Source organism: Salmo salar, chromosome ssa14, assembly GCF_905237065.1.
Source record: "Salmo salar chromosome ssa14, Ssal_v3.1, whole genome shotgun sequence".
Taxonomy (NCBI): domain Eukaryota; kingdom Metazoa; phylum Chordata; class Actinopteri; order Salmoniformes; family Salmonidae; genus Salmo; species Salmo salar.
This window is the reverse complement of record NC_059455.1, coordinates 12,420,693-12,430,331: the sequence shown is the minus strand read 5'-3', so window position 1 is coordinate 12,430,331 and position 9,639 is coordinate 12,420,693. Positions and strand designations below refer to the sequence as shown.

General features: G+C 40.7%; 1 protein-coding gene across 2 annotated transcripts in view; it reads left to right on the top strand.

The window, feature by feature from the left end:
• The first annotated feature begins 5,251 nt into the window (after nt 1–5,251).
• LOC106568967 (lysine-specific demethylase 4A) overlaps nt 5,252–9,639 on the top strand; it is a 39,248-nt gene continuing 34,860 nt past the window's right edge. For both annotated transcript variants that reach the window (XM_045693910.1, XM_045693909.1), the window contains exon 1: nt 5,252–5,485. The gene's annotated coding sequence lies outside the window, so the exon portion shown is untranslated. The remainder of the gene's footprint in view (nt 5,486–9,639) is intronic.

Below are 9,639 nucleotides of genomic sequence, written 5' to 3'. Positions count from 1 at the left end.
TGCAGACCACACCACCCTCTGTAGAGCCCTGCGGTTGTGGGTGGTGCAGTTGCCGTACCAGGCGGTGATACAGCCCGACAGGATGCTCTCAATTGTGCATCTGTAAAAGTTTGTGAGGGTTTTAGGTGACAAGCCAAATTTCTTCAGCCTCCTGAGGTTGAAGAGGCTCTGTTGCGCCTTCTTCACCACACTGTCTGTGTGGGTGGACCATTTCAGTTTGTCCGTGATGTGTACGTCGAGGAACTTTCCACCTTCTCCACTGCTGTCCCATTGATGTGGATAGGGGGGTGCTCCCTCTGCTGTTTCCTGAAGTCCACGATCATCTCCTTTGATTTGTTGACATTGAGTGAGAGGTTGTTTTCCTGACACCACACTCCGAGTGCCCTCACCTCCTCCCTATAGGCCGTCTCATCGTTGTTGGTAATCAAGCCTACTACTTTTGACCAAGCGGCGCAGATTACTGTTCGACTTGAGAAGGGCGCTCCTCCCTCACCACTTTTTCTTGTTCATGTTACGGGCCGTAGCCGGGTGCACCGTGGCTCAGGTTAATAGATCTTCCTCAGTGTTGGCACTGCTACTTCCTACCTGACGTGTAAGAGGACATCACACACACACACACACTATTAAGAGTGTTCCCCTATTTACATGTTTGGGTGTACTTGTGTCTGAGGTGAGGGATGATAATCCAGTGTTTGAGAAGAGGTGTCTGGTGTGTTTAGGAGGACATGTAGATGCACTTTCCTGGATTATTATTTCCCTATACCCTACCATTACTCCCCTACTCTCACCCTGGCCTAGCCCCTTACTCTCAAACCACTAACCCCTAAGTTTCCAACATGACCTGACTTGTGAGTGTGTGTGTTATACATGGTGTTACAGGAGGAGTTGAAGGCGAACACGCCTCATACTTACGGCAGCAGCCGGATCTCCGCTGCCACGATGGCCGACTTCTTGCAGAATACTTCCGGTTACTACCAAAAACCGAGCGACGTTATCATGTTCGCCCACAAGGACTTCTCTCCCTTCGCATTCCCCCGATCCCTGGGGGGCACATTCAACACCTCACCTTGAGGACACGCACTGGGGCTGCATCTCAATAGTCTAGTAGCTTCCTCTCAAGGCACTTTAGTGAGGACAATACTCTTCTGGTTAGCAGTTGTTACTAGTATGTATAGTGGCCCTCAATATCTAGAGTATTGATGAAATATGAATGCTTTTATGGTGTTTTGTTTTTTACTGTGTACTGTTCTTATTTGCATGAGCTGTATTGAAACAATGTCCAATTAACTCTGTTGATATAGCAATCGCAAGAGTTACACTTATGTCAGTTGGGGTGAATGAAAGAAAATGTATTATTTAATGTCTTATCTTTTAGTGAGAATTACATTTACATTTTCTACATGCTTTAGTTTCAGGTGAAGGGAATGTGTTATGATCTAAAAAACTAACTTGAGCCACCGGGAAGGGGGACCAAGTCAGAATGTACTGTACCCTACACCAAAGTCTGATTTGGTGAGATCAGCCTTCAACAACAACAAAAATGAAACATAATTAAAAACATCTTTGTGATTTTCTGAACTAAGAGGACTACAGTTCCCAGAGTACACCTGAAGCTACGGCTGTGTCAAGTCATGGTTGTGTGATTGCGTTGTGTTAAACAGAAAATATCATACAACTGTCTCCTGAAGTGCACATATGTGACCGACCGGTTCAATTTGGTCTTATGTTGCAACATTTGATAAAAGTAGACTCAGCTCTAGAAAATGGTATATCTTGTTATGGATAGGGGGCAGTATTTTCACGGCCGGATAAAAAACGTACCCGATTTAATCTGATTATTACTCCTGCCCAGAAACTAGAATATGCATATAATTATTAGCTTTGGATAGAAAACACTCCAAAGTTTCTAAAACTGTTTGAATGGTGTCTGTGAGTATAACAGAACTCATTTGGCAAGCCAAAACCTGAGAAGATTCCAAACAGGAAGCGCCCTCTCTGACCATTTCTTGGCCTTGTTGATCATCTCTATCCAAAACAGGGGATCTCTGCTGTAACGTGACATTTTCTAACGCTCCCATAGGCTCTCAGAAGGCGCCAGAACGTGGAATGATGACTTTGCAAGCCATGGCTGAAAAACAGTAGCGCATTTGGTAAGTGGTCGATCTGAGAACAATGAGACTGGCGCACACGTGCACGAGACGACTCCATGTTTTTATTTTCAGTCTTTGAACGAAAACAACGACTCCCGGTCGGAATATTATCGCTTTTTTTATGAGAAAAATCGCATAAAAATTGATTTTAAACAGCGTTTGACATGCTTCGAAGTACGGTAATGGAATATTTTGAATTTTATTGTCACGAAACGCGCCCGGGCGCGTCACCCATCTTTACCCTTCGGATAGTGTCTTGAACGCACAACAAAACGCCGCTATTTGGATATAACTATGGATTATTTGGAACCAAACCAACATTTGTTATTGAAGTAGAAGTCCTGGGAGTGCATTCTGACGAAGAACAGCAAAGGTAATCCAATTTTTCTTATAGTAAATCTGAGTTTGGTGAGTACCAAACTTGGTGGGTGTCAAAATAGCTAGCCATGATGGCCGGGCTATCTACTCAGAATATTGCAAAATGTGCTTTCACCGAAAAGCTATTTTAAAATCGGACACCGCGATTGCATAAAGGAGTTCTGTATCTATAATTCTTAAAATAATTGTTATGTTTTTTGTGAACGTTTATCGTGAGTAATTTAGTAAATTCACCGGAAGTGTTCGGTGGGAATGCTAGTTCTGAACGTCACATGCTAATGTAAAAAGCTGGTTTTTGATATAAATATGAACTTGATTGAACAAAACATGCATGTATTGTATAACATAATGTCCTAGGAGTGTCATCTGATGAAGATCATCAAAGGTTAGTGCTGCATTTAGCTGTGGTTTTGTTTTTTGTGACATTATATGCTAGCTTGAAAAATGGGTGTCTGATTATTTCTGGCTGGGTACTCTGCTGACATAATCTAATGTTTTGCTTTCGCTGTAAAGCCTTTTTGAAATCGGACAGTGTGGTTAGATAAAGGAGAGTCTTGTCTTTAAAATGGTGTAAAATAGTCATATGTTTGAAAAATGGAGGTTTTCGGATTTTCGAGGAGTTTGTATTTCGCGCCACACCTATCATTGGATATTGGAAGAGGTGTTCCGGTAGCGGAACGTCTAGATGTAAGAGGATATCATACACTACAGTTGAGGAACGATGGGAAAGTAATTCTTATTTGAATGTTGATAAACTTGTAACTCCACTTTTGAGAAAATAATGACCATATCATAAAGCTGACGTATTAATTTTGGCTAATTTGTATTCATTATTACTAGAAAATAAACTCACAAAAATATAATTACTTACAAGTTAATGGCGAAGTAATTAGAGAAAATATCTTAGGGTTGTGAGTGTGACAAAATAAAAGCAGGGCATATACTGGAGAATTTTAGAACTTGGACACTGTCTCGTTGGCCTAACGTTATATCATAATTTAACAGTACAAAAAAACAAACAAACAAAAAAAGTATGAAATGTATGCATTCACTATTGTAAGTCGCTCTGGATAAGAGCGTCTGCTAAATGACTAAAATGTAAAATGTAAATGTAACTTTAGTGCAGGTCATGTTGTTCTTCACATTACCGTCTCTGGTAAACACACACTATATCAAATCTAAGTTTATTTGTCACATGCACAGGATACAGAAGGTGTAAACGGTTCAGTGAAATGCTTACTTGCATAGTGGAGTCTTTTGTTTGGACATGTAGCTAGCTAAACAATGAACCATCATCCCAGCTCATAATGTTACTACCCTGCATGAATCTACAGATAGCTAAAGCTAACCAACTAGGTTCAATGTTAGCTAGCTAGCTACCATTAGGCTATAACTAGCAATGTAAATGGTTCTGAGATACGAATAATGTTACTACACAGATCATGCACGTAACGTTAGCTAGCGAGCCAGCCAGCCAGCCAGCTAACGTTAGCTAGCTAGCTAACAGTACGCTTTAATTTGCAATGAAAACAACTTTCTGACGAAATTAGAAACGTATAATATCTGAAAATGTAGCTAGCTACCCGTATACATGGATGAACGCTTCTCCCTCTCTGTCACGGATGCCATGTTTGCCCTTATTTTGAAGATGTAATCCGGAGACAAGCTAGAAACGAACCAAAACATTGTTTAGAAAGTTGCTTTTAGTTGCCTGGTTTGCTAGATTGACATATACTAAAAAAAATGTTTTAACAGATTACTTTATTGGTGTTAAATTACACAATTTATGCTATCTTGGACCACCAGGCTGCTGATGTCATGCAGCCTGTCATTTTTGAGTTTATACTTTTTCATAACAGCAACAACAAGTTTGATGTCGAACGACAATAGAATTTTCATGATGTCACTGCGACAACTATATACAAACATGTCGATAGACGTAGTATAAACCAGCCTTTAGTCTTGAAATCTTTGGTTGTTTAGTACATTGCCATACTCACTTGTTTAGCACTTGGCCACACATGTGAATCCTTAAAAGAGATGTCTGGGGCTAAGGCTTTAGATTGTGTGAACGGATGGTTGTGTAGACAAAGAAGAGCTCTACAGCAGATGCACCAAAACATTCAAGGGCCATTTTCTCAAAAGTGTTGTTACAAGTTTATCAAATGTAAAAAACAAAATTTTAAATGTCGCTACATAAGACCCAAAAGAGCCGGTAGGTCACATATGTGCACTTAAGGAGACAGTTGTATGATATTTTCTGTTCAACACAACGCAATCACACAACCACGACTTGACACAGCCGTAGCTTGGTAAAATCAGTTGTACTTTGGGAACTGTAGTCCTTTTAGTTCAGCAAATCACAAAGGTGTCAGCATGGCCACTGCCCTTTAAATACGTAACTCGTTGCTTCAAACCACACCCACCCACCAAACCGGAGCAAACGTACCTCAAAGTCTGTTCAAGAACTGTGGTTCGGCAACGTAGCAAACATTTAAGCGAACTGAACGCACCACAATATGTGGCCAATCCTGTTTCAGGTGTTTCGTTTTCTTCGGCTACGTTAGATTACTTACTGTATTCTTATCATACCGTTTTAGAATACGGTTAGTGTTCCTTCATCAAGAGACGAGCCTTTTCACATCAAATGCCACCATGCATCAACCAACGATAATGTCGTTTTCTTTTAACCCAGTCTCAATCTATATTTGTTTAGTATAATCTAATTTATTTGGAAAAAGATGTTGGCTGATATTGCACGTCGACAAAATCGTTCAGTGATTGGCTCGCTAGCTACGTCTGAATTTATGCGTATGATGGTAAACATCTGAGCGTGCGCTTGCGTACTGGTAGTAATGGAGGACAGGTCCTTCTCTTCGGGGTAAAATCGGAATTACTATTGATATCAAGACAACAACTGCCCAATAATTATCGGTTGAAGCTATTTAACATTGTTGGTAAGTTATATTATTTTAAAGTTGTAACTTAACGCCATATGTGGATTTGTTCATCATGAACACGTCGTTGAAATTGCAATGGCTAGCTAGCTAGCAGACGTTAGCAATAAGATGGCTTGCTAGTTAGCTAACTTAGCTATTTTCTATGTATTATAAGCAAGATATTTAGTTAGTATAAAACATGATTTCTTATTGACGTGTTATTATTTATATTGTTTATGACACGCATAACATTAGGCTAGAACATTTGCTATAAGCTGTTAGCCGTTAACTAGAACTGTTAACTAGATGCACTTCAGGGTAGGCCGAACTTGACTTTAAGAGACACTGCTCTCGACCAATCAGGTTGCTGTTTTTCTTTTGGTCTGTTTGGTATATAGAATTATAATACTAGAATGGTAATGAACCTTCCTATGATAGGATAAATGTCAGCCATTTTGGTCAGGGAGTTGGTCAACTATGGTTGGCCAGTGCTGTGTATTGTGTATAATAATGATTTTTAAAGGCCCACCTCAGAGGAAGTTGCCACATATATTTTGAGTAATTTCAGTCCTAGACCGTGAATTCTTGTTTAGGATTAATATATTGCTGATGCTATGTATTGGCTAATGAGAGGCTTTGAAGCCACTGGTCGGCCATATTGGCAGTCTTCAGAAAAGTAGTCCTCCATAGGAATAAATAGAATTCTACAGTATTTTATTTAAATGCTTCTTGGATAACATTACATGTATTTTTGTTGTGGTGGAGACAGTACAATTGTTACTATCTAAAAAAGTATACTTTAAGAAATGTTTTTATATATTTTTATTTTCATGTTTAGCTCTGTAATAGAATAAATATGGCAAAAATAAATGTATAGATTTATAAATATATTTTAATAGCTTCCAAAGTGTTTTTTACAACGGTGGGGGAGTCCCAAGAGGGAGGCACGGTGGCTTCAAAACAACGCCCCCTGTCAGTCATCTAGCGTATATAAATAATTGGTTCCACCTGGAAGACTAACACTGACACAATACATATTCAGGAATTTTGGGTGGGAATGTTGTGGTGCTTTTCACTTGTAGCAGAGACATGTCAACACATAGGGCACTGAATGTCAGCTGTCAATGTAACTAGCTAGCATGCTAAGCTAACCATAGCCAGCTATTTTAATTTTTTTTAACAATTTAACTAGGCAAGTCAGTTAATTAAGAACAAATTCTTATTTACAATGACAGCCCACCGGGGGACAGTGGCCATGTTCAGGAGCAGAACGACAGATTTTTACCTTGTCAGCTCAGGGATTTGATCCAGAAACCTTTCGGTTACTGGCCCAACACTCTAACCACTAGGCTACCTGCCGCCCCAAAAGTTAAGTGAGCACCATTTCAGTTAAGACAGGCATACTGTTAAGGCGTCCGCATGTTTCTCAGCCGAAACAGTTCAGAAGAGTTGGAGCATATATTATGATGTTTTTGTTAATTTTGGACTTCTGTAAAGGTTATTTCAGCTTTTCGGGCACATTTTGTTTCCCTTGAGGCAAGCTGAAGTCTACGCCCCTTTGTCAGTGATTGGTCAACAGTAGGGATTATTCAATAAAGTCTTTGTTGTCATTCATTGAGAGTCGACTCGTTTCCATGCACATTTTTTTCATTGAGAAATGCTGCACCAAACATCTTAGTTAGATGTAAAATCGCGCGACTAAGCGAAAACATCAAACGCTCCTTGGCAAAAACTGCAAAATTTATGACAGATTTCTTGAATGATCTTAGATTCATTCGGATTATTTTGAGTAAGTGTCTACTGTGTCTCAAAATGGACAAACTGTAAAATTGATGCTTTTTTTCTAGTTTTTCAAGTAAATGTCTTTTAAGGCAGTATGCGAGAACACTCGTTCGGTTTGCCAAGCCGAGCTAGGCGCCAGCCGTACTGAAGCATGCTGACACCTTAAGTCAAGTAAAAATAATAATTTCAGAAAACCAGTCTATGTGTCAAAAGATAAGTTTCTGCTAAACCATGCCTATATGAGTTTTATACATGTTAAGATTTGACCTGTCTGACTCCTGCCCTTTTGATAATTCTAGTGAAGCTGTGTCGGATTCCACACGTCATGAATATTTGGACATGCACACGGACATTATCAAATAGCTATGTTCTTCGTTCTCATAATTTCAGCGAGCTAGCTACAGTGCATTCAGAAAGTATTCAGACCCCTTAACCTTTTTGATATTTTGTTACGTTACAGCCTTATTCTAAAATTGATTACATCGTTTTTTCCCCCTCATCAATCTACACACAATACCCCATAATGACACAGCAAAAACATGTTTTTAGAAATTGTTAGCAAATTTATAAACTGATATCACATTTTACATAAGTATTCAGACCCTTTACTCAGTACTTTGTTGAAGCACCTTTGGCAGCGATTACAGCCTTGAGCCTTCTCGGGTATGACGCTACAAGCTTGGCACACCTGTATATGGGGAGTTTCTCCCATTCCTCTCTGCAGATCCTCTCAAGCTCTTCAGGTTAGATGGGGAGTGTTGCGGCACAGCTATTTTCAGGTCTCTCCAGAGATGTTCAATCGGATTCAAGTCCGGGCTCTGGCTGGGCCACTCAAGGACATTCAGAGAGTTGTCCCGAAGCCACTCCTGCGTTGTCTTGGCTGTGTGCTTAGGGTCGTTGTCCTGTTGGAAGGTAAACCCTCGCCCCAGTCTGAGGTCCTGAGCACTCTGGAGCAGGTTTTAATCAAGGATCCCTCTGTACCTTGCTCCGTTCATCTTTGCCTTGATTCTGACTAGTCTCCCAGTCCCTTCCGCTGAATAACATCCCCACCGCATGATGCTGCCACCGCCATGCTTCACCGTAGTGATGGTGCCAGGTTTCCTCCAGACGTGACGCTTGGCATTCAGGCCAAAGAGTTCAATCTTGGTTTCATCAGACCAGAGAATCTTGTTTCGCATGGTCTGAGAGTCTTTAGGTGCCTTTTGGCAAACTCCAAGGGGGCTGTTGTGCCTTTTACTGAGGAGTGGCTTCCGTCTGGCCACTCTACCATAAAGCCCTGATTGGTGGAGTGCTGCAGAGATGGTTGTCCTTCTGGAAGGTTATCCCATCTCCACAGAGGAACTCTAGAGCTCTGTTAGTGACCATCGGGTTCTTGGTCACCTCCCTGACCAAGGCCCTTCTCCCCCGATTGCTCAGTTTGGTCGGGCGGGCAGCTCTTGGAAGAGTCTTGGTGGTTCCAAACTTCTTCCATTTAAGAACGATGGAGGCCACTGTGTTCTTGAGGACCTTCAATGCTGCAGAAATGTTTTGGTACCCTTCCCCAGATCTGTGCCTCAACACAATCCTTTCTCTGAGCTCTATGGACAATTCTTTCAACCCCATGGCTTGGTTTTTGCTCTGACATGCACTGTCAACTGTGGGACCTTATATAGACAGGTGTGTGCCTTTCCAAATAATGTCCAATCAATTGGATTTACCACAGGTGGACTCCAATCAAGTTGTAGAAATATCTTAAGGATGATCAATGGAAATAGGATGTTCCTGAGCTGAATATTTATGTAGATAAGGTATTTCAGTTTTTTATTTTATTTTTTTATTTTTATTTCACCTTTTATTTAACCAGGTAGGCTAGTTGAGAACAAGTTCTCACTTGCGACCTGGCCAAGATGAAGCATAGCAATTCTACACATACAACAGCACAGAGTTACACATGGAATAAACAAAACATACAGTCAATAATACAGTAGAAAAAAAGAAAACAAAAAGTCTATATACAGTGAGTGCAAATGAGGTAAGATAAGGGAGTTAAGGCAATAAGTAGGCCATGGTGGCGAAGTAATTACAATATAACAATTAAACACTGGAATGGTAGATGTGCAGAAGATTAATGTGCAAGTAGAGATACTGGGGTGCAAAGGAGCAAGATAAATAAATACAGTATGGTGATGAGGCAGATAGATGGGGTGTTTACAGATGGGCTATGTACAGGTGCAGTGATCTGTGAGCTGCTCTGACAGCTGGTGCTTAAAGCTGGTGAGGGATATATGAGTCTCCAGCTTCAGGGATTTTTGCAGTTCGTTGCAGTCATTGGCAGCAGAGAGCTGGAAGGAAATGCGACCAAAGGAGGAATTGGCTTTGGAGGTGACCAGTGAGATATACCTGCTGGAGCG